This window comes from Lissotriton vulgaris, chromosome 6, assembly GCF_964263255.1.
Source record: "Lissotriton vulgaris chromosome 6, aLisVul1.2, whole genome shotgun sequence".
Classification (NCBI taxonomy): Eukaryota; Metazoa; Chordata; class Amphibia; order Caudata; family Salamandridae; genus Lissotriton; species Lissotriton vulgaris.
Genome location: NC_141694.1, coordinates 1,274,085,338 through 1,274,111,785, shown reverse-complemented (window position 1 = coordinate 1,274,111,785; position 26,448 = coordinate 1,274,085,338).

Genomic DNA, 26,448 nt, shown 5'->3' with positions numbered 1-26,448 from the left:
TGGACTAAGTCCTGTGTCTACGCTATAGCCGGGGTTCTGCCACCTCTGCCTCGCAGGTTCCCCATTTTGGTGGCGACGAACGGCTTCAAATATTTGGGGATCTATGTCTCTACGGTCTCTTCAGTCCGCTATGAGCGGAACCTATATGCTCCGCTCCGCCGACTCAAGCAGGATGTGAGAAGGTGGCGTGAATTGCCCCTATCCCCATTGGGCCGAGCGGCGCTCTTCAAAATGATGTCGCTCCCCCGATTTCTTTACGCCTTGCAGAATTTCTTCGACCCGGTCCCTGCTCGCTACTTTCGCGAGGTCGAGAGTCTACAGCGACAACTAATTTGGGATGGTCGTGCCCGCATTGCATCGTCCAAGCTCACCCTCTCCTGGTACGATGGTGGTATTGCTTTGCCGGATATTAGACGCTATTACTGGGCCTCACATCTGAGCGCTATCAATCATGCGACGTACTCTTCAGAACCTGCTCCCACCTTTGCTTTGGATAAAATGTTATTGCCCGGTGGCAACTTCAATAGGGCTCTGTACTCAAAATCACCCATCCGTCTCCTTACAGGTCCTACGAAGTGTGCGGTGCGGGCCTGGAGGGATGCTACTGTGGCCACGGGCTGGGGTGGTAGGCTGACGCGTATGACGCCACTGTATGACTCGGATCGGTTGGGCAACCTGTGGAAGACGAAAGGGTTTGATAAGTGGGACATGATTGGGATTAGTAAGGTGGAGGATCTGTGGGCACGGGGCGCTGTGAAATCCTTCGCTGTCTTAAAACTGGAATACCGGCTCGATGACAGGGAGCACTTTCGATATATGCAGGTTTGACATGCCTTGTCCTCCGTCTTTCCCCCTGGTACCGATATTCCGCAATCCTCCCCTTTGGAGGACCGTGTCTTGGACGGCCATGTCCCCGATAGCACGATTTCCTTGATATATAAAAAGCTCATTAACAACAGGGCTGACCAACTGGAGAAACTTCGTGCTTCTTGGACGGCTGACGGGCTCGAACTCGATGACGAGGACTGGCAGTCCGCTGTGTCCTCCCCTAAGGAGGTGGCTATTCCGGCTCGGCTTCGTTTTGTCCAGCTGAAGATCCTCCACCGTGTGTATGTGACTGGAATGCGTCTGGTACGAATGGGTTTAGTTTCGGATGGACGATGCAGGCGTGGGTGCGGTATGGATGGTACCTTCCTTCATGTTTTGTGGGAATGCCCGCTGGTCTCGGCCTTTTGGTCTAGAGTGCATGATGTTATGGGTCGTGTCACCGGCATCCCCCTCCTTCCCGAAGCACGACGTTGCCTGCTAAATGTGTGGGAGCCTTCGGATTGCAATGCTGCTCAGACGCTTTGGGTAACTTTGGGCAACATGGTCGCGAAGAGAGATATAGCTCAGCTCTGGGGCTCCCCTAGACCACCATTGCTCAGTGCCTGGAAGGAGAACATGGACTGGTGCATGTTTCGAGAAAAAACGGTATACGAGGCACGGGGGCGTCCCAAGAAATGGTCCAGGGTCTGGGCTCAGTGGAATTCGTACCGCGGAGATATTTGCTCCCCTCCACTTGACTATGAGGCTCCTCTCCCCTCTTCCCCATGATTGACGTTCCGTTTCCTGTTTTCCGTATCACCTTTGTTTTTTCCCCTTCATTCTCGCCCCCCTCGCCAGATGCGTTCCTCTATTTATCTGTTTCAGCCCCCCTTTCCTCCCCTCCTATGACCCCTGCCAGTATGATACCATGTGTTTGTGTGGTGTTGTTCTTCTCGACAAAATCATAAAATTAAACCTTTTTTATCCTATTAGATATGGTGCTATGTTCCACGTGACAATGTATGCTCAAGAGATTGCTTTAACGGCGTACTGTCTCCTAATTTCTTCTTTATCCTTCCGTCTGTGTCATAGTGGCCGGCCCCGCAGGGTTGTAGGCAGACGCTGTGTACTGTGCTTTTATAAATAAAGGTTTAAAAAAAAAAAAAAAAAGTATTCTACCATCACAGATCCCGCCCACAAACATTTTCCCCATGTAAATCAAACGTAGGTGGCAAAAATGTAAGTTATAATTCTAAATTAAAGGAATTGCAGAATTTTATAAGCGTAACTAACACTTGCATTGGATATAAAGCCGCCAATATAGTGGAGTTTCATAGTCACTGGGGTCTGGAATGGAAACCTAAGGTTTCAAAAGGAGATGAATGGAGATGGGCCATGGAAAAAGTATTCTCAATCATTTCCAGTGGAGATTTAGACTCCATTTACATATCTTACACTGGCTCCCCATCAAAAAAAGGGCTGATCGAGGATAGTGAATGAGGAGAAACATTCTTCCAAACACCCTAGCAATTTTGGAGCACATAGAAGCATAAGGAAGGTAAAATAAGCATTAACAAAGTCAAAAGGTCTACCATTAGCTGTCAACCTTTCAGCTTTGTCAATGCTTGCTTTGTTTTGTCATGTTTTTTTTTGCAAAACTTGATTGTTGGGGAAGTTGCTGGGCCCTCATCAATCTAAAGATAAAAATATTGTCTGAGAGCAAAAAACACTTTTTGGTCATAAAATCATACTTTGCTATAGTATTGCATCACACCAGTGGCGGCCACCATGGCTCGCGGGTGACTGGTGGGGCGTGGGGAAGGGGGGAGGGCACGCAGGGGTGTGTAGTTAAAGAAAACAAAACATTTAACTTGTCGCCAGGTTCCTCGTCTCGTCTCTGCTCCTGCTCTCCTTGTCTTGACTTGAGGAACAGGAAGCACAGCCAGGCTCCCCTGATCAATCACAACACTGCAATGCAGCACTGTGATTGGTTTTGAGCGTCCTGGTTCGACGCTGAACCAGGGAATGGGGGCCTGGGCATTTTCTCCATTCAGGCTGTAATGTAGCCTGCATGGAGAACGGGGAAGTATGCATGACTGGTTTGGGCGGCTCAAGAGGGCCCACCAAACAATCATTGCACACTTAGGAGTGGGCAAACCACTCCTCCCCCGCCCTTCTCAGAGAGCAGAGAACCCAACCACCCGCCTGCCCGCCCGCAAACTAAGCGGCACATTAACATAACATGATAATAAATGTAAGTTATTATCATTTTATGTTTTCTTTACGTTAAAGTTTATGTTAACGTTGCACTGCTTAAAAGCAGTGGTAGACACTCCTCCCCCATAGCGGAGGAGCCGCCACTGCATCACACTATATGCTGTAGAAGGGTGGAAGAAAATGTGAATAATCCAGCATAGTAGCTTACTAGTGGATGGAGAGGGCAAGCTAAACGCCCCGTTAAGTGAGCACATTATATATATAATTTTAGAAAAATCAAAAGGTCTTGGCTAAAGCCAGACCTAAAAATGAAATATGTTTTATATGAAAATGCACAATTGCCCCACAATGACTCAGGTTCTCCCCCAGTGAAATATTTTGCATACATAAGTATGTAAGAGGAACACCCATCATACACTTCTAGGACTTGCAAACTGGGATGTTTACAAATCGCAGAAAAGTCTAAAATCAACTCAAACCGAGGATCGAAGCGTGATGAGTATTACTCCGACTTTCCCCATAAGGATTTTGTATGTGGGATCCACTGTTTCTATTCCTTGCACCTGCTCTGTTCCTTCAGTCATTGGCACATCAATCTGTCAGAAGTGTGTCGTGAAGATGGAAAATGATTGTCTTACAATAGCTGTCCTCAACCACGTGACATGTGGGAAAGAAAGAGCTATGCAGATTTTCTACTCTTCCACGGTGCCCCAAAACATGCCTTTGTGAAGCAGCTGAGAGATACATGAAGCTGAACTGTAATTCTCCTTCCCGCTGGGAAGGATGGCAAGGGGCCAAGTAGGCTTTCTTGAATATGGTTTACATATTAATAACAACATGTCTGCCAAAACGAGTGTGCTGCCAAGAGGAGAATAAGAGATAGAAACGAGCGTTAGCAAAGTCAGTAGGCCTGACTTTGGCAAGCTGTGCAATGGTATTTTTTTTTTATTGCAAGCATATGCTATAAAAAATCTATAGACTAAACATGCCTGTAATATGCATAAAAAATATAAAATGTAAAAAAAACATTTATTGATGTGGCCGATTTTTAAAAATTAACAAGCCTTTCAGTTGTGCTATGCATTTTATTATTAATAATAATTATTATTAATATAACAATAATATGTGTGAAGGAAACAAGAATAAACCATCACCAAACCAACCAAAGCAGCTACAATGTTATATAAACACTTTATAACTTTTGTAAGCCAGATTTTTATTGGAGAGAAGGAAACAATTTTTTAGTCAGATGTGAACTAGGTGCGCAGGTCCTGCGCAGTCACTTGAATTGATGGAGCCAATTTGTATTTATTTTTATTTATTTATTTATTTATTTATAACATTTTTATAGCGCTCTATCACCTAACAGGCATCATGGCACTAGACCTATCAGTGTATGGTCAGAGAGACGCGCAGGTAACCACAGTTAAGCACTTGGGAAGAGCCACGTTTTTAGTCTCTTCCTGAAATGGGGAAGATCCGCCATTTGTCTCAGCTCCCATGGAAGCTTATTCCATAATGTCGCAGCCGAGGTGCTGAACGCCCTACCTCCAAATTTAATTTTTTTTAAATCTTGGCACCAGTCTGGCTGCGGCAGAGGAAGAGCGAAGGCTCCTCTACGGAACATACCAAGCAACTTTCTTCTTCATCTGCTTCGGCGCAATGTCTTGAACACCAAGCAAAGGGATTTAAACTGGACTCTCTGATGTATCGGGAACCAGTGCAGCTCTCGCAGTGCAGTAGAAGTAGAGGAACATCTTGTTTTCCCTAAGGCTAGTTTTGCTGCTAGAGCTTGGATCCTTTGGAGTCTTTCCATTAAATATCTAGGGGAGTCCAGTAGTAGAGCATTGCAATAGTCAAGTCTGCTTCCAATTGTACATCTTACTTTCAAAACTCTAGCATGTGCAGGTAGAAGTGGAAGGATTTTGCGAAGGGCTCTAATAATTGCAGAACAAATCCCCACGGTTTTATTAACTTGTGCTTTGAGCGTCAATTTATTATTAGAGAAGCCTATCCTTAGATGTTCTAAGTTGTCCTCCTGTTGTTGTGTTGTGCTCCTGAAAACTTCCTACAGCGCCATGAAGCCTACGGGCGTACGTGCGCTTTATAAGCAAAATTTAACATAACATAACATAACAAACATCACACCCAAGTTTCGGACCTTCTGAACTGATACCAGTGGACTGGCTGTCGCTAGTGGCCATAAGTTAGGGAGGAGCACCACTGGAGCCTTCCCCACTGGGCAGTAGAGAATCTCAGTTTTTGCAGAATTAAATTGTAATTAATTCTTCCTCAGCCATTGAGCAGTGTCTTGAAGGCAATCATGAAACACGGCAAGAGGAGTAGACTGTAATGTGGGCTGACCCATTGCCACAATGCTTTATCTTGTGGTGGGCAGTAGCAAAATCATGAATGGCAATTTAGCAGACCAATGGATCCCAGTGATCAAAAGTTGCTTCATATATGTATATTATGTATGCATTTTTTGAAAAACAATAACTGGTGAGACAGCTAAAGGTTTTTCAAAGGCCATACCTAAAAAACTAAGAGTGGGGAGAAGACGTGAATAACTAAAAAGCATCCAATTAGGAAAAAGACAAAAGAGCATTAAATACCATTAGAGAAAGAAATAAAGAGGAGATAATGAAGAATAGAAAGACTGCAAAATGTAAAAGACATAAAAAAAGAAGCGCAAATAAGAGTAAAAAGAAAAAAAATTGTGAATGAAAACAAGTGAGAAATAAAGTAACTGATGTTATTTTCATTTGATTGTAGAACAAGAACACTGCAAGTTCCCAGTATGAAGATGTGTATTCTTTGTACTTAGTTTTCTTTATCAACTGCACTCACTCTCCTGAATCAGGAGGGACAGCTTTGGTGTTTGAGTAGCTTTTCTCCTGTGACCCTTCAGTTTGCACAGCTCTGACAGCTGAGACCTATTTTCCTGCTCCAGCTGGGAGTCAGCATTGCATATCTCACGAACACTGTTTGCCAATTAAGAATGGGTCTCCTTCAGCAGGATACACTTGACCACTCCCCCATTCATCAGCACTGACTAGTGTGGCTGGAAGCCAAGCTCCATCCGCAGCTCTCGTTCAGCCAGCCTGGCCTCCTGATAGGGTGCAGTGCATCAAGCACTTTGTGCAAAGATCTGAGAAAAGCACAGAAGGTGTACATGTACTTTGACACACGGTTTCGTGCTTTAGTGCATAAAAGAGCATAGATTTTGCATAAATGTGTTGTAACTTCCCCTTTAATTTCTGATTCCCTGTGGGGAATGTTATGTACATCAGTAGAATGTTGGGGGGACCTCTGTGAGTCAGAGTGTCAGTTACCTGGGGCTGCTGCTGGTGAATTGCTCTGGTGGGTGTTAATAAACCTCTACTTCAAGACGTAATGGATGTGACTATCGTTTTGTTTAAATGATCTATGAAGTACCATTATTTTTCCACCCAACTATGGAACACGTGTCCTCGATCTTGAAGTCACCAAACTGCATCTATTTTGTCAATTGAAACCATTTGTCTTTAATTCTGGTCTCGTTATTCTAGTCTCCACTAAAAGCACTCTAGCGTTTCCACCGCTAGACCATGCTCGTGGGACAGATGCACAATTTATACATCACAAAACAGACCACATGATAATTTGTTGAGAAAAACAGTATTAAGTTTAATGATTCTTTTTATCAATGCACAGCTAAACTTATGGGCACTCCGAGTGTTCAGCGGCGCGGTTTAGGACTAAAAGAGAACACCCATCCTGAAACCAAACCAGAGCCACCAGGAATCACAGTAATTTGTTATTTCCAGTGCTTGCCATTTTGCATTGGCCCTGCAATTCCAAGCAATTCTTGAGTTGCTGCACTTGCAGCAAAAATGAGAAAACCAAAGCCAACCCCCAGCTGTCAGGATACCAACTGTCCTTTGCTGGATAAGGGGTTCGGTTCTTCTCATGGTCGATATTGTCTGCGGACATCACTTTTTCAACCACATCTGTCATCTTTGGGGCAATTTTGCGATTCACTATTTAGGATTCCCCCAGTAACTCAGCTTTTGACACTGGAAAACAAAACCCAGATTATTCCTTAATCATTGCAGTATGTGCTGAGTTAGGGGTTTTTCTATCTGCTGCTGCCGAAAAAGAGGGAGAGCAGGAGTGTGAGCCCTCATAAACAGGGACGGCTCCTCCGTAATGGCGGAGAAGCATCGCCCCACTGCCAGCATATGACAAATAAAACGATAATAAAACATAGGTATAACCGTTTAATTTATCTCTGTCTGAGCTGCTTACGTCCTATGCAGATGGAGTGGGAAAGGCCAGGTATGCCTGGGCCAGGGCAGGGAGGTGTACTGTGCACTTATAAGTACATGTGAGCTTAGCCGGCCGTCTTAGGCCGGCCAAACAGACATTCACACTTATGTTTCTCCAACCCATTCCAGAAATGGCCCAGGCTCCCAGGCACTGTCTGAGTGGCAAACCAGGCCACTCACACTAATCCTGGCATTGCTCTCATGCTAGAGAGCAGCATCTGGATTGGGTTGTGAGCCTGTGCCTTCCGGCCCATCCACTTCCGGGACCAGAGGCGCAGGTGCAACGAGGCGGCCGGCAGCAGGAGCTGAGTGGCAAGTAAGGGATTTTTATAAATATTTTTATTTCCCAACCCCTCCTGTTCCATCCCCCGACACCCCACACGCCACAGTACCGGTTTCGGTTGGCGGCAGCCGCCACTGCTATAAAGACCAAACATAATATCACCAAGGGCTATAAAGAATGATCTTGCTTTGGCCATGGCTAATCTCAGAAGCTAAATGATAACTGGGCAGGTGGGAAACAGTAAAGAGCTATCTTCTCAAATGTCCACCTGAAGGTGATGTGGCTAGCCACTATTCATTAGAACAAGCGTGCCTACCTCCTGACAGTGCTGTCTTGCTGTGGGTGAGGGCCTGCCTCGGAGGTTTCTTGGACGCTGAAACCTCCCAGCGACACCGTAAAGGCAGTGCTAGAACTGAAACTGGGAAATGGTTTTTCCAAGCTTTCTGGCATCACTCAGATTAATGTATCCTCATTGTGCAAGGAACTAGAGCTTGTAAGTTCCATTTGAGGAGAGACGTGGAATACACAACACTACTGATTTCACTTGCCAGACCACAACACCACACAGTAAATCCTGAACTGAGCAGTAAAGTCTGGAGTCAGTTGAAGCACGGTCATGAAGCCAGGGTTTGTGCAGTATCCAGCAAAATGTGGGTCACACACTATAACCAATGCCTCTATTAGTGGTGAGTCTAGACTACGACAACATACTGAGGGCTTGCTAGAAAATCCTCATGGGATGTGAGTGGTACAAAATTAAATATACAGGGTAATCAGAGGCTTGAGCATAAACGATGGTGCTAGTGATGTACCTTGAGCCTACCACGTTGCTGCTACACGTGAATATTAGGTTATGGATACTGGACTTCAGTCACAAAACTATTCCTGTAGGTAGGTTCGACTCCCAATTTACATGTGAATTTCCAAGAGTAAGCCACCTCAAAAAAATGTTTTCTGATGCAGGACTGCTGCCTCTGGTTTGTTTATTTAATTTATTTATTTGTGTTTTTTTTACAGCGCTGACGTAACCTGTGTGCATTACATCGGATATAAGATTACATACTTTGCATCAATGAATGAGTGAAATTGTAGGAGGGAGGATAACAGAATACAACTGTATATGACTAAATATTTGATGCCTTAACAGAATGGCTAAGAAGTTTTAAAAATGAGTGACAAAGTGCAAAAACGATTTTATTAAGGTATGCTTATTTAGGTTGTATAGCATTCCTACTCCTCTTTAACACCTCGTGGTGCTTCAATTTTGGCAGTATTTGGGCACATGCCTTTAAACTGCTTTGACTACGCTTGTTACCGCAAAATAGTTAATATGTTTCACTTAGACTCTTAGTCAAATAGTTTTTTCTCCATGTTTAGGGCACCAGAGTACAACGCTCGATGTACTACATGAACATTATGATTAGGGCTCCCAGTTTTATGGTATTTATTTTTTGGCCATTTCCGTCTGTATTTATCCATATTTATTTTGGCTCATTTTATCTGTACTTATCATATTTATTTGTGTTTTACGTATAAATGAGGTTGTAAAACTGTACATTTCCATATCTATTTGACTGATAGACGCGCACTCATACTTTGATGTCAGTCGTGTTTTAGCTACAGAAGCTGCCAAATATTACATAACAATGCATCCACTGGTAAATACTAGCATTATACCATAAATGTATGTTGACATATGCCGCTATTTAAAGAAATGTCATCCTTTTTTTTTATATCCCATGCTGCCCATCTACTCAGCTGCTGGTCTATAATTCATGAAAGACAGCATGGAGAGTCACTTAAAAGAAGCATGATTTTCTGTATTTATCCACTTTTAAAAATAAATGCGGACAGAAAATGCATTGTTTTCTGTCTGTATCTGTAAAAATCTGTAAAAACGCGAAACAGGGAGCCTTAATTATGATTGATCTGGGGATGGCACTGGTATAGTTTGATTCTGGTGTCTCCTACCAAGAACTCTAGGACTGGAACCCCTGGAATTCATACCGGGGAAATGTATGTACTCCAACCCAATAGCATTGAGGACGATGAGGCTCCTACTCCGTGGCATCCAATGGAAAGAAATATGATATTTGTGATCACTGTCTGTCTCCACTGTATACACACATGTTCATTCCTCTGTACTGTATGTTTTATGTTGATGATTGTTAATAAAAAGAATTATAATAAAAAAAGAACTCTTGGACAGTGGTTACTGAGATTTTTGGGTAAGCACATATTTTTCAACACCTCCTTACTTCTTAGGGTTTATTACAGGATGACACTATGACCAGGTGCTTGGTTAGAGTCACTAGCAATTTACTAGGGGCATTCCTCTTGGCCGCCCTCTTTCACACATTTTGGCTACCTACTTCTTACTAGGCTCTTTGTATATCTAGCTCCCACTATTGTTTGCTTCTTATCATTTAAAGAACTTTTATTAATGTATATTAGGTTAACCATTGTTTTTAATTTAACACATGTGTTGGCACTTTCGGTTTCCCTCTCACAAACCCCCTTGGCTGGTTCACTTTCTTTCAAATGTTTGAGCCACTGAAATAATGCTGTAAATGCTGTTTAAAGTAACGGTCAACATGTACCTAATTTTAAAACAACACGTATATATATATATATATATATATATATGCAGCCCTTGAGGTAATATAAATTTATATAGTCAATTGTGTCCCCTAACGTGAACCCCACCCATGTACGAGCTTAAAGTGCATGTAACTTCCCTCCTCGACCTGCTATGAAGACGCAAATACATTTGCGTCCAACGTTAACATGTCCTCTTTCAGATCCACCATGAATGGATCGATAATTCGGTTCCTAAGTATGCCTTGCCAACGTCTTTTCATGGTGCACTTTTACGTTTTTCCTAGTCCTGCAGAGCTAGGCCCTGATTTCTGCCATCGAGCCCTTTCTGTTCTCTGTCTCCTGAACAGCTGCAACGTGGGATGCCTCCCTGACCTCTGTCCTACTCCCTGCGCGGCGAGCGGTGCCCGGCTCGGCCTGCTTGCCTGCCAAAGACAGTATTTTGCCTTCAAGTTATCAGTATAGCCGAGTTCAGCTCCTCGAAAACACATTCCAGTCTAGCAGAATAGATAAACATTTCCCCGGCTGCAGAGCAGAGGGCCCGGCCTCTCTGTCTCCATGCAAGTAATTCATTGCTCCTGTTACCATGGTAGGCCCATGGCCCCTCGCATTACACGCAGACACGTAGTCACATATGCACGCATTAATAGTCAGTATAGAGTAGCCTTTGCCCAACAGACCTTTCCCTCTAGATAATATAGTTCCCCAAACACAAGATATCAGATATGATTTAGGAACGAGTTGATCTGACATGCCAGACTTCTGTCTCTTTCCTCTAGTGCTAAATGTCAAGTCCCCTGCACCCTCCAGCCTCACGTCAGTCACACGTCATGCTGCTGCGCGCGCATCCTTGCTACAGATTTCTGCTGACACTGCAAGATTCCACTATGTATCCACCCACTTGTGACACTTTCATGTGACGTTTCTAGCACACACCTCTGTGTACGCCCTTGTGCACGCCTTCTGATTACGTATTGCTACGCACATGTGTTCTTATCTCGTCTCTCTCAGCTGTTACGCCTTCTGTATTCCTCACCATTATGTGCATTAACTATAAAAGTTGTACTCTGTCAATAAAGTATGCTCTATCCCTTCCTGATCCTTTATGGTGAAAGGAACATGATACCCTGGTTCGAACCATTCCATTTTATGGAATAAAACCCTTATAACTCAGATGCCACGGACTTTGACTCTTATTTTCGATTGAGTTATTTTATTGAACTTTACTGCATAGAAATTCAGCCGGTAAATATTTATTTACCACATTAATTTGGCGCCCGAATAGGGACCCCTCCCCCACCCCACGCGCCGGTAGGTGCGTTGCAGGCTTTGCCCCCTGCCCCAGCCAAGACGGACAATTACGCGTACCCGCAGGATTTCCTGTATCTCCCTCAGGCCTACGGAGGTGACGGAGACTGCGATCAGCACCCAGACGAGGCGGTGAGGAGTGCGGAGGATCCCGACCAGAGCCCAGCCAAAGAGAACAAGGTCCGAGGTATCTAGAGGCCCACCAGTTCCGAAGTATCTACGTCACGAGTCGAGTCGAGTCCAGTCCGGTCCAGTCCAGTCGAGTTTCCGAGGCCTTCCGTTCCGTGCTTCCCGGTGAGTACCGTTGCTGGGGACGCATCTAGACGGGTGCATTACTATGTATCCGGTAAAGACGGGTTTGGGTACACAGACCCGGTCTGCACTGTTTTAGCAGTGTATCTGTACTGTTTAGCAGTATATCAAGACATTCAAGGGTTCGATTTTGTTCTCGTTTTAGAGTTCAAGGGTAGTCAATATGTGTTCAAAATGTTTTTATGTGATTAATGTTGTGGTATGAGTGACTGTTTGATATACATTACTGTGTTTTTGTGTCGAAAGTGTGTTCAGGTTCAAGTAAGTATCAAGTACCGAATATCAAGATGCCACTGTTCAGCAAATTAAGACAGATAGGAACTAGGAAAGGGATACTAGAGGAAGCAATTCCTGTCCCACCTAGGGACACTCCCGGAAATTTTATGTACCATAAGCATGGCTTCGAGGCCATACTGTACCTAGATTTATGGGCCGATTATACTAAGAACCTAGAAGAGAAATATAGATGGCCCGTTACAGGGACATGGGATGCAGATTGCATCATGAGAGTAGAAGAAGCACTATGGAAAAAGAAAGCCAGACAATCTCAGAAAGATGCCATAGAATTGTGGCGTAAAGAATCACATAAACGAACAGAAAAAGAATTCAGAAAAGCAGAAAAACATAGGGAAGATTCAGAAAAAGCCCGAGAAAATGAATTAGTTGAGGAAGGTATACGAGTCAAAGCAGAACAAGTAGACCGACAGCGAAATACTCTTGCGAATGGTATGTATCCTCTTTTGGCCGAGGGTTTACCTAAGGCCACCCCGGAAGTACCAAAAGATCTGCCCCCTCCATTAGTTCCGACTAAATTACGCCACAAGACCGCAAAGGACATATTCCTTTCTTCCTATTTAGACGACGTAGCTCCCGCATATACAAATGCACGTGTCCATGCACCACCTGCTGACGGCAACCTACCCCAAGATAATCTACACCCACTTCCGCAACAACAAACTCCACCTCCTCCCGTTCCTGCGCCTGTTCCCCCAACACTTCCCGCACCTATTGTTACTCCCCCTCTCGTTCTTCCTGGCATTCATCCACTAAATCCTTTTGGACCTGGCACCTCAGGAGATGCGACAGGAGGTTTTCAAACACCGCCACCAACACATCGACTGACTTATAGGGATTTAGCAAAACAACGTACACCTCAAACAGCGAGTTACGACATACTTAAAGAGCCTCTCACAGACTGTAGATATGATCCAGTACCCGGTAAAGACGACAGAATGATGCTAGCATCAGTACGTCTACGACGAGTTGCAAACTATTTAATGTTACTACCAGGAATGATTGATCATCTAGACAGAATATATCATTTTGTCCAAACGGGGGAAGGTCCTGAAAGTATTGGCGAGGCCATGGCATACCAGAAAGTGGACACTCAAGGTATGATATTACGCTTCTTCATAAACTGCTTGATAAGAGATCAAGATAGGCCTGGTGTAGACAAGGAAGAGATGAACGCACTTAACAAATGGGGTCAGAATATAGCAGACGGAAAGCATGATAAACAGAGTTGTATAGACAACATGTACAGAAGGATCCGAAAAGCAGTAGTACAAATACATGAAAGAAGAAAGCCTGAAAGAGAAATAGATACAGACAAGAATGAATCCTCGGAGGACGAACAACCAGAAACCACAGCAGAAGCATTGCAATTACCAGCTAGAGAAATGATAGCATATGTAGGTAAGGGAAGACCCTTTAATAATACAATACGTCCGATACGTCCAGAAAGCAAGAGACTTTTTCACGCTGCCATGTCAAATCCAAGGACCCCTGAACATTTGTTTCAGGCTACCGATAAAATACTTCAAGAACGAATGGGGTACCATGTACTCGATTCCATGGATGAACAAGAACTAGCCCGGTCCGCCGTACAATGGGCTGACAATTCTAGTACGTATAATGATGATACAGTAGCTCAGACGTTTTTGAACCTTTCCCCTGATGAACAAAAATTAGCTAGTGTATACATGATTCAGCATCTTATTACGTTGTTTAAAAGCCAACATTCTGATCCAGGTCCCTTACCGGAGATATTAATAGAACTGCTCTCTAATAGATGGAGAGGCCTAGGTACTGATTTAATTAAAGAAATTCTAGAACATAGACACAAGTATAGTACTTTTCTGAAACCACAGTTTATGTCAGCTCCACCACCCCCAGAAAGAAAAATGTTTTACTTTGATAGACAGAATCCCTTACGAGAAGTGCATCCAGTAAGAAAAGATGATGACACACTAGAACGTGTATTTGTATATACACCCCTCACAAAAATAGAATTGCTAGAAATGAAGAAACTAGTACCCTGTCACGATAAAGACCCTGCAGGTTTTCACCGAGAAATTAAAGATATGCTACTCATGGGTGACTACACGTACTCAGATATTATGAAAATGTTAAAAGTACTGTTGCCTGCTGGCATTTACGAGAAACTTAAAGAGAAAGAATGGGAGGTGGGAGATAAAAAGATTAATTGGACCGAAATAGAAGACGAGGAAAATGGTCGTACTCCAGGGTTAGGCCTTGGGGAAAAAGCTAAAGCATTACCAGGATTAATTGTACAGGTTTTGCCAAGATTATTGACAACGAAAAAGGAAGACTGGGACGCAATCTCAGCCTGTAAACAGAAACACGATGAAGGCACTAGTGATTTTTATTCTAGATTCGAGAAATGTTTTATTATTAATAGTGGCCTGAAACCAAGTAGCGAGTCATACCCGCACCTTTTTGTAACCAAATTAGTCGAGAACTCCCTGCCACAGGTTAAGAACCGTGTATATAAAGTCGAAAGTACATGGCAAGCAAATACGCCATCCCAAATGTTACAAATGTTACAGTACCACCAAAATAGAATTAGAGAAGAACAAGATCATGAACAAAGACGTATGAAAGATACGAAAATGAAAATGCTAGTTGCTCAGTCAGTCCCAGCTGACGGTCAGAAAAGGGGTATGACACAGTCTAATAATTCGGCGGCTCCCGTTAAAGGGACATGCAACTATTGTAAACAGCCAGGTCACTATGTAAATGAATGTACAGTCCTGAAACACAACATAGCCACAGGTAAAACTAAAGAGAGACCCCGTCAGCCTAGACAGGACCAGATCCAACATCAGGTCCAGCAACATGTTCCACAGAACACCCAGCCAATGCATGCTCCCCAACAGACAGTACAGACAGTAGCGGTACCACAGCCACAGCCTATTGCCGCGACACAGCAAGTTTCACAACAGATGTACCAGTATGCACAATCTGATTACCCCGATTATCAGCGATACACATGAAACAGCCTAGAGAGGGAGGTTGGCTTGCCTCTTATTGAAATCCCTGTAGATCAAGAGGGTCCTTATGTACATAGTCAAGTATTGGGAAAGGATAGAAAGTTTCTGATTGACACAGGGGCAAGTCGAACAACAATAAGTCACGATGAGGTTCCAGGGGCACCCCTCTCAGGCTCACAGAATGTTTCCCTTGGTTTTTCAGGACAGCCTATTGTTAATGAAGTATCGAAACCTGTTCCCCTAGCAGTTGGTCCATTGTCACGCACTACAGACTTACTACTCACGAAGTCATGTCCAGAAAACTTGTTAGGTATCAAGACACTGAAAGCTCTAGGAGCTGTAATATGTTGTTCTCCGGAAGGAGTTAGACTGTTTTTACGTGACTTCAAGGGTCACTATGTGTTACGAGATTTTGATGACAGATTGAAAAATGTACCAGATCATTTGTGGGCAAAAGGCCCAACTGATGTAGGTTGTATGCACATTACACCATACCGAGTGACACTCAAGCCAGGAGTTGTACTGCCCCGAATCCGACAATACAAGTTACCACCCGATGCTGTAGTGGCCTTACTGGAAATTATTGAAGAGCTCATTGCACAGGGAGTGGTTGTAGAAACCGACTCCAATCTATGTAATTCCCCTATCATTCCGATTCTTAAACGTACTGACCCAAATGCACCACCAGTTTATCGGTTGGTGATTGATCTGCGAGAATTAAATAAATGCATTGTGCCACAGTACCCTGTGGTCCCCGACATCTCATCCTTATTGACTGCTATTGATTCAGAGGCGACGTTCTTTACTGTAATTGACCTCAAGAACGCCTTCTTCAGTGTCCCCATTGATCCGGAGAGCCAATATCTTTTCGGATTCTGTTTAAATGGCCGAAGCTTCAAATTTGCACGCGCACCTCAAGGATTCACAGAAAGCCCCAGCATCTACAGCAAAGCATTGAAAAGACAACTTGACAGTATTCAAATGCCAGTTAACACTGCCCTGCTGCAGTACGTCGATGATCTGCTGATCACCGCTCGTAGCGAACCTGAATGTGAACATGCATCACTGACAGTTTTACATTTTTTAGCTGACAAAGGACACAAGGTGTCCCCTTCAAAGTTACAATTCTGTGTTCAGCAAGTGGTGTACCTTGGGCACTTGCTGTCCAAGAGGGGGAGACAGCTAACACCTGACCGCATCGAGTTAATTGCACACTTACCGCAACCCACGACACAAAAGGAAGTGCGGGCCTTCATTGGCCTCACCTCTTACTGCAGGCAATGGATTCCCAGTACGCATTTCTAGCCAAGCCACTTATACAGTTGACAAACAGGAGGCAGCGACTTCGACTGTCCTCCCTTGGACTCAGGAACACACACAGGCTTTTGATGAATTAAAGAAAGCATTATGTCAAGCACCAGTTTTAGCAACACCATGTTACAGCAAACCTTTTACACTTTTTGTTACAGAACGTGATGGCACAGCTCTATCTGTCCTCACACAAGATCAAGCAGGTTCACATAAGCCTTGTGCTTATTTTTCGAGTACATTAGATCCAGTAGCCCAGGCTCTGCCTGCGTGCTTAAAATCAGTTGCAGCAACAGCCTTAGCAATCCGACAAAGTGATTCCATAGTATTAGGACATCCTCTGACAGTACAAGTTCCACACTCTGTGGAAGTTCTTTTAAACAGAACACAGACTCAACACTTGACTATAGCACGACTGACAGGTTATGAATTGACATTGTTCCAACCACACATAGAAATCAGACGCTGTAACATACTCAATCCTGCCACATTGTTACCTTCGAACATTACAGATCCGGCTCCACATGACTGTATAGAGATAATTAATGCAGTAACAAAGCCCCGACGAGACTTAACAGATGTTGCACTGACTAACCCAGACCTGACACTTTACGTGGATGGTTCATGTATGAGAACAAGCACAGGCGAATTAGTGGCCGCATATGCAGTGACCACTGAAACTGAAGTCAAAGAAACACACCGCATTGATACACTGTCTGCTCAAGCTGCAGAGCTTATTGCTCTGACCCGAGCCTGTATAATAGCCAAAAACAGGAATGTTAACATATACACAGATTCACGTTATGCATTTGGAGTCGTACACGACTTCGGTGTACTCTGGCAGGAAAGAGGTTTCTTGACCTCTCACGGAGCCAAAATCCAACATGGTCCCCTCATTCAAGAATTATTGGAAGCAATACATCTGCCTTCAGCCATAGCCATCATGAAGTGTAGAGCACATACTAAAGTTACAGATACCATTTCCCAGGGTAACGACCTGGCAGATCGGACCGCAAAACACACAGCTTTGACTCATACACATGCAGCTGACATGACAAAGACAATAGTTCCGACACCGACACATTGCATGACAGTTAAGGATCCCGCACTAGATGTAATTGACATACAGACACATGCTACTCCAGACGAAATAAAGAAATGGACTGAACTAGGAGGGATCCAGACAGATCAGGGATGGATGACGAAGGGAAAAGCCACATGGTTTCTCCCCGACTCTATGGTTCAAGTTATGATCAACACTGCACACAGTCCAGCACACCTGGGAGAAAAAGCCATGTTAGACAGTTTACAGAATCTCTGGTACAACAAACATTTACGAGCAGCAGCAAAACAGAAAGTGCGTACTTGCATGATCTGTTGTCAGTTCAATCCAGGTAAAAGCATCCCCGTAGAGCAAGGTGGATTCAATCCTCCCGATTACCCTTTTGAAGTCCTCCAGATGGATTATATCCAGATGGAACGATGTCGAGGATTCAAATATGTCCTCGTAGTTGTTTGTGCACTTTCCCGTTGGACAGAAGCATATCCAGTCCCAGATAACACTGCTCCGACCACTGCCAAACAGTTGGTTCGTGAATTCTTCCCACGGTACGGTTTGCCTCGTGTCGTGTACTCAGATAACGGCCAGCCATTCTCGTCCGAATTAATGAAGCAGGTTTCACTCCTGCTAGGATATCAGTGGAAGTTCCACTGCGTCCGACATCCCGAGGCAGCAGGCCTCGTGGAACGCCACAATCAGACACTGAAAACACGCCTTGCCAAGATCTGTGCCGAGAAAGGGGTAGACTGGATAGTCGCCTTGCCAGTTGCATTGTTTTACATGAGAATGGTTGCACACTCTAGAACAGGGCTATCCCCGTACGAGGTGGTCTTTGGTAGGCCACCGAATATGTGGGGGACGCCTATGCCTCGTAAAATTACAGATGTTGATAGTAACATGTTGACAGATTACCTTGCCTCCTTGATGTCTGCACTACAATCTTGTCGTTCACAGGTAGCTGCAGCCTTTCCCGACAACACCGAGGTGAAGCCGCACGAGATTACACCGGGGGACTTCGTTTTTGTACGTAATTTCGACAGGAGAAGTCCGCTGGAGCCCCGCTGGCAGGAGCCGAAGCTCGTCTTATTGACCACGAGGACGGCAGTGAAGTTGGAGGGCCGCAAGGGATGGGTCCACATGAGTCATGTTAAAAAACTTTACGGATCGCCGCCAGAGACTGACTCTTCCTCCCCCTCTAAGGACTGCCCAGATTCCAGTGACTCTAAACTCCCCCTGGTAGAGAAAACTCCTCAACAGGAATATCGTTTAAAGCTGAGGTCTAGCAAGTCAGACAGTTTAATTGTTTAGGTCCTCCCCTAGGTGAATCGGTTAGACAGTTTCTGACATGTACCCGTTAGACCCCAATAGATAGAGAGATAGACAGAAACAGCTCAAGAAACGAGAATATTGTAAATCTCTTCGTAGTCACTGTATTGTGACATTATTGATTATGTTTTTTCTGAGTCTTACGATTATTGCTGCAAGTTTTCTGCTACACATGTATTTCCCTATTTCCATACATGCACATTTCTTTCCAAATAGCACTGTCGAGCATACCTTCAGCGAATTACCGCCGCATGAGTTGTCTTACCGACTTGCGCTGCGCAACAATACTTTTATCAGTATGTTACATCATTCTCATCAGACCAGCAATGCTACCAATTGTTGGATATGTGGCCGACTTCCTCCCTATCAGAAATACAAGGGAGTCTTGCCCCTCTTTCCGTATCCGTTCACACATAATGGTTCCTGTGGTGCCTGGTTTAGTTTAATAAATTCTTTAGACTCTGCGTCCATAGTCTACAAAGGCAGTTGGGTATGGGGAAATCTGAACACAGTTCTGCATAAAGCATGTTACCCTAACAAGGAGGGCCTCCCACAAAGGACAGGGACCGATCTAGAAAATGAAGTATATGGATTATGTAATTATACACTCAACCTCATGATTCTAAATGTTCAGTCTGATACAGGACCAGACTTACCCTCTATGTCAGTATTACCCATCAAAGGCGAATTATGTGTCAGAAAGAATGGTTCAGTACCTCTAGGTCATAGTAAATGTACTACTGTGATCGAATTCAGTGATAAAGGCAAGTCTACATTCAAAGCTACCCGCCATTCTTATTTCATTTGTGGTCATACAGCCTATATACGTTTGCCACTAGATTGGGATGGGACATGTTACATTGCATTCCTTCTGCCACCTGTTTTTCTAGCTCCGCCCGATTATCATAGAAACTCCCATCTAGTTCATAGACCCAAGAGAGATCTCCCGCTTGTCGACTATACTGAAACGGCATGGGAACGATACACAGATTTCAATAAAGGTTTCTTTCCCTATTTAGGTGCTGTCTTTAATAGTAAATCTATACGTCACTTAACCAGAACCCTCAAAGCAGTAGTGAATGAAACTACTTCCGCTCTAGGTAACTTGACCGAGGAACAGTCTGCTATGAGACTTGTCGTTCTTCAAAATCGTCTCGTCCTTGACGTCATCCTGGCCGATAGGGGTGGGGCCTGTAAAGTCCTCGGATCGAGCTGCTGTGTTTTCCTTCCAAATAATGCACCGTCAGTATATAAAGCCATTACACGTCTCCATAAGATTGCAAGTCAGATACATCAGAATCCAGGTACCTGGACTTGGTCCGGTTGGTTCTGGAGCGTGTTATCAGCCTGGGGATGGAAAGTCCTATCCTTCCTCGGAATAGCCCTTCTCATAGTATTCAGTTGTTGCCTATGTATACAATGTGGACCGGCGATTTGCGGCTTGTGCGCCACATCCTGTTTTCCTCATCCAAGTCCACGTTCTAAATCCCGCCTGAAAAAGGAAGAGCAAATGATGTTATATGAACAAGTAGATGGACTAATGAGGATTGATATATCATGAAGGGTCCGTAGGGGACAAGGAGGGAATGAGGTAATATAAATTTATATAGTCAATTGTGTCCCCTAACGTGAACCCCACCGTCTCCATGTACGAGCTTAAAGTGCATGTAACTTCCCTCCTCGACCTGCTATGAAGACGCAAATACATTTGCGTCCAACGTTAACATGTCCTCTTTCAGATCCACCATGAATGGATCGATAATTCGGTTCCTAAGTATGCCTTGCCAACGTCTTTTCATGGTGCACTTTTACGTTTTTCCTAGTCCTGCAGAGCTAGGCCCTGATTTCTGCCATCGAGCCCTTTCTGTTCTCTGTCTCCTGAACAGCTGCAACGTGGGATGCCTCCCTGACCTCTGTCCTACTCCCTGCGCGGCGAGCGGTGCCCGGCTCGGCCTGCTTGCCTGCCAAAGACAGTATTTTGCCTTCAAGTTATCAGTATAGCCGAGTTCAGCTCCTCTAAAACACATTCCAGTCTAGCAGAATAGATAAACATTTCCCCGGCTGCAGAGCAGAGGGCCCGGCCTCTCTGTCTCCATGCAAGTAATTCATTGCTCCTGTTACCATGGTAGGCCCATGGCCCCTCGCATTACACGCAGACACGTAGTCACATATGCACGCATTAATAGTCAGTATAGAGTAGCCTTTGCCCAAGAGACCTTTCCCTCTAGATAATATAGTTCCCCAAACACAAGATATCCGATATGATTTAGGAACGAGTTGATCTGACATGCCAGACTTCTGTCTCTTTCCTCTAGTGCTAAATGTCAAGTCCCCTGCACCCTCCAGCCTCATGTCAGTCACACGTCATGCTGCTGCGCGCGCATCCTTGCTACAGATTTCTGCTGACACTGCAAGATTCCACTATGTATCCACCCACTTGTGACACTTTCATGTGACGTTTCTAGCACACACCTCTGTGTACGCCCTTGTGCACGCCTTCTGATTACGTATTGCTACGCACATATGTTCTTATCTCGTCTCTCTCAGCTGTTACGCCTTCTGTATTCCTCACCATTATGTGCATTAACTATAAAAGTTGTACTTTGTCAATAAAGTATGCTCTATCCCTTCCTGATCCTTTATGGTGAAAGGAACATGATACCCTGGTTCGAACCATTCCATTTTATGGAATAAAACCCTTATAACTCAGATGTCACGGACTTTGACTCTTATTTTCGATTGAGTTATTTTATTGAACTTTATTGCATAGAAATTCAGCCGGTAAATATTTATTATCCTTTCTAGGGCAAAACGTGTTGGCTGTACCCACTTTTCAAAAGAATCTAAGAATTAAAGAACCTCCTACTTACACAAAAAAACAGTGAAAGAACTGTTATTGAACATTGAAATATCAACGTATATATTGGAGTGATATCTGGCTGCAGTATGGAGTGCTGCTTTCAATGAAGTAAGATGTAGTTTTGACATATCCGCCAGCAGGGATTTACTCCAGTCCAGTCAGGAAAAGATGAGAAATTGGACCATTTATTTGAGATCTTAATTCCATTAGTAAGGAAATGATCCTGTATAATTTGAAATGAAGCTCCTTCAGCCAAGGTATTTATATAAGGTTGGAGGTTGAATATCTTTTTGAGAATGCAGCACAGGGACTTGATGCTCTTCATGACGGAAGGGCAACAGCGAAGGATTTTCAGAAAGTTCATCCATGACTGTGCTGGGGTTGAGACCTTAAGGCAAATATAATTAGAAATTAAGTTTTCATGGGGGGGGGGGGGAGTGAGAAGTGGTAACAAGGCAGGCTCAAGTGAATTTTTATGGATCTGTGCTAGGTAGGCAATGTCCCAGAAAAGATAACTTTTAAGTACAACTAGGGCCGATTGGCCATAGCGGGCACCAAGCATTTGCCCGGTGGGCCGGAAGGGTGGAGGCTGGTTTTGTACCGGTGGGGGCTTTTTTGTTTCTGCAGATCGGCCCCTTGCAACAAAAGCACAGCAGCTTTGTTCTAGCACAACCCCTCCCCCCGAGGGCTGGTCGGACATCATTTCCAGGGCTAGTTTGCAATCCCAGTCCGGCCCTGAGTACAACTCTGTATCTTCTGCTTAGAGGTGGCATGATTGGTTGGAAAGTTTTAGAAGAGAGCCGGGTTGAAGGTGGTAGGGTGGAGACTGGAGACCTGGGGTACACCCTGATTAAGGAGTAAGGGATTGGAGAAGGTATTTGTAATTTTTATATGGATTGGTAACAATTACCAAGGTACAAGGTGTACTAGCTGATCCTGCCTCAGTATTCAAGTTCTCTCTTCAAGTATCTTTATGAGTATGGCATGGCTGACTGTCAAACACAGCTGAAAGACCAAGGAGGGTATGGAGACATTAGTTTGCTTTATCAAGGGTAAGGAGTGCATTGTATACAGTTTAGAGAATCTCAGTTTGTGTGCTGCAGCATGGTCTGAATAACGTTTGGTATTCATTTAGAAGGTTGTTTTCCACAACAAATCGTTCAAGTTGTTTCTCCATGCAGCCCCAAAAGCTTTTGCTAGGATTGGTAGGTTTGGTACTGATCAGGAACTGATTACTTTGTGTTCTTTCAACAGGGGAATGACTTGATCAACCTTTAGGGAGTCTGGAATGAGAGATTATGATAAATGATTAGGGAAGTATTTGTCAGGGTAGCCCAGACTAACACGAGAAAGGTAGTGATTTCTTTGATGACTGTAGTCATTCATTGTGAGGAGGGTTGTAGAGTGTCAATACTTTTTCTCAATTCTGATTGTGTGATTTCTCAGACCACGTGGTCCTGGATTTCTGTATTATCTCTTCATTTACATGGTTCATGGGAGACTTTGCAAGAGAAGATTCAATTTTGTCAATTTTCTCTTTTAAAAATAAATTAAAGCGTTCACAGTTTTCCTCAGTTGAGTTATTAGGAAAGGAGTTGGTCAGAGATTTTGTTGATTGTTTATCTAGTTCGAAGAGTTTTTTTAGCTCAATTCTTACCATCATCAATCTCAGATTAAATAATTTAGGCTTTTGCCTCCAAAATAATTTTCTTGTAATTTTTCCCTCCATGCAAAGTTTTTCATGGTTCACCAACAAGGGATTATAGTGCAATGATATTTCTCTGCTGAAAAAGTACTAAACCAGCCCATGCCGTAGTCTCCACCAGACATACAGCCAGTTGACAAGGCCTTGCCAATCCACTGCAGCAGACCAACCAAGGAAGAAATACGGTAAGCCATCAAACATCTGCAAAACGGGAAGGTAGCAGGATCTGACAACATTCTTGCATAGGCTCTAAAGGCAGACATTGAAACATGATTAGGCATGCTCTAACTTGTATTTTGAAAGATCTGGGAAGAGGAAAAGGTGCCATCAAACTAGAAGGAGGGATATCTCATCAATATCCCCAAGAAAGGTGACCTGAGTAACTGCGCAAACTACATAAGAATAACCCTTCGATCAAACCAAGGCAAAGTGTGCAAAAGAGTCATCCTGAAAAGAATGAAGGAACGAGTCAACGCTCAGTTATGAGACCAGCAAGCTGGCTTCAGCAAAGATAGATCCTGCACAGACCAGATTGCAACACTCTGCATAATCACTTAGGAGTCGATGGAATGTAATTCCCCTCTCTACTGCACCTTTATCAACTATGATAAGGCCTTCAAAAGGGTGGACAGGAAGACCCTCGCGAAACTCCTCTGCCACTACGTCATGCCAGATAAACTCGTAAGCATCATCAGGAATTCTTACAAGGAAATGACCAGCAAGATAGTCAATGGAGGACAACTCACTGAAGACTTCCAAGTAAGTACCGGAGTCTGGCAGGGTTGTTTGATCTTGCCTTTTCTCTTCCAACTGGCTCATGAAGATGTCCACAGCAAGGTGAAGAAATGGGATCCAGTGGATACCTTGGACGCAGCTAGACGACCTAGACTTTGCAGACAACATGGCCCTACTCTCACATATCTATCTGCAGATAAAAGAGAAGATCAACAATGTGGCAGCCACATCAGCACAACTTGACCTTAACATCCACAGAGGGGGGCGTGGCCAAGCAGCATGGCCGACAGGACGTGAGCTCCACCAGCTCCGTCCCGAAGACCGTCTAAATCCTGCTATTTCTCCTGCCCGGACCCTCTCGTCTCCGGGAATGCACGTCGGAGAGGCAGTGGAAGTCCCGCCGAACTCCTGTGCCTGAGGGACCGGACCCGTGGTCGACAATCCGCCGCGATCGGCAGCCTGGCTGATCCTGAGGGCGGCGCCGGCGTGCTCCTTCACGCGACACCGAGGCTTTGGCCTACTTGCTGGGCCGGACAGCGGGTGATGTGAGCAGCTTGGGTCCGTAAATTGATGCCCGCCGGCTGCCCGCTGTGGGATCCTGGCCCGGACCGGGCGACGGCGGTGCCGGAGAACTGCGGCCCTGCTGTGTTGCGGTAAGGAGGGGAGAGGGACGGAGGTGCCGGCCATCTTACGAGGCCCTGCCGGGCTGAAGTGCGGAGGGCCCGCCCCTCCCTGATTGCTGGAGCTGCACGACCGGAGGACGGGGCGCCTTCATCTGGGAGCGGGGGCTGTGGAACCAATCTGCCCTGGCCCCCCCTGTGGCGCGGAGGTGCGTGTGGGGGCCTTAGTCTGCTGTGATCCTCTCAGCGCCCGACCACTCTGGATCTGCCACTCCTGTGTCCCCTCCCGCTGCCTAGTATCCTGTGCCCTGGGGCAGATCGGGATCCCTGACACTCGTGGGACGCCGGGGGGGCTCACAGGGAGGCTGTTGGACCCGTGGACGTACGGCGCCCCTCCCCCGGCTGTCTGCCATTTGGACTTGGTTTTGGGCAGCCTCCTTGGGATCGGTGGCGACCGGTAGAAGAGCCTGTCTGTGCCCCGCTCTGCCCTGCAAGTTGGTGGAGGTGAACCCGTGATACTGCGCTCTGGTGGCATCTGAACTGTGACCTGCGCTGCCTACTGCGATCTTGGTCTTGTGGACCCGGGCACTGCTTGCCCATTTTCTTTCCGGCGCTGTGGTGGTGCGCACTCTGCCCTGCTTGGGTGCCTTCCCGGAGGGCCCCGCTGAGAACATTGATCCCTGGGGCTGCAGATATGACAGGCCGGACTGGCCGTGGCCCTAAGGCTACCCAACCCAACACGATCACACAGTATACTACCCCTCGCCTGCCACCGCAGAGGATCACGCGCCAAACGGGCGTTGGAGATGGGGATGGGGAGTCACCGGAGCCGTCCAGGGCGGAACTTCTTAAGGCTATACAGGGTTCGCACACTGCCCTAGAGCGCCAGATTGAGACAGTGTCCGTGGACGTGAACCTTTTGAGGACTGACCTTCGCAAGGTGGCGGATAAAGTCTCGGACGCAGAGGGCAACATTACTCAGCTGCAGGGGGAGGTAGCGTCCCTACAGAAGTCACTCTCTCAGCTTGCCTCTACTACCCGAGCTTTGGAGAGACGCGCCGAGGATGCAGAAGGTAGGGCGCGCCGAAGTAACATACGGGTCCTGGGGGTCCCGGAGCGGCTGGAGGCAGGGAACCCTGAACGATTCCTGGAGACCTGGATCCGTGAGCATCTCTGTCCGGACGGTTTGTCCAGTGTCTTTATTGTGGAGCGGGCCCACAGAGCCCTGGTGCCCCCTCCGCGTCCTGGCGAGGCCCCTAGAGCCCTCATTGCAAAAATCCTAAACTATAAAGACCGGGACTGCATCCTCAAGGCGGCGAGGGAGTCGGGGCCCCACACGATCGAGAACAGTCGCATCTCCATTTACCCCGACTATACCCAGCAGGTGCAGGAGCAAAGAAAATCTTACTTGGGGGTCAAGCAGAAGCTACGCGCCATGCAGCTGCAGTATATGCTCTTATACCCTGCTAAGCTCAAGGTGCTCTCCCAGGGCCGGGCGCACTTCTTTGAGACGCCGGCAGAGGTATGGGAGTGGCTCGAGATCAGAGGGGATGATCTGCCCCCGGGTGAGAGAGGAGGATCGCGTGAAGTGTGGGGGACCAGGCCGCAGAAACGACGACGTGGCAGGAGGAATCGCCGTTCTGGATCTCGTGATCCTCCTGAGACTCGGCCCACGGTGGGTCCGGACGGAGCCATATTGATGGAAG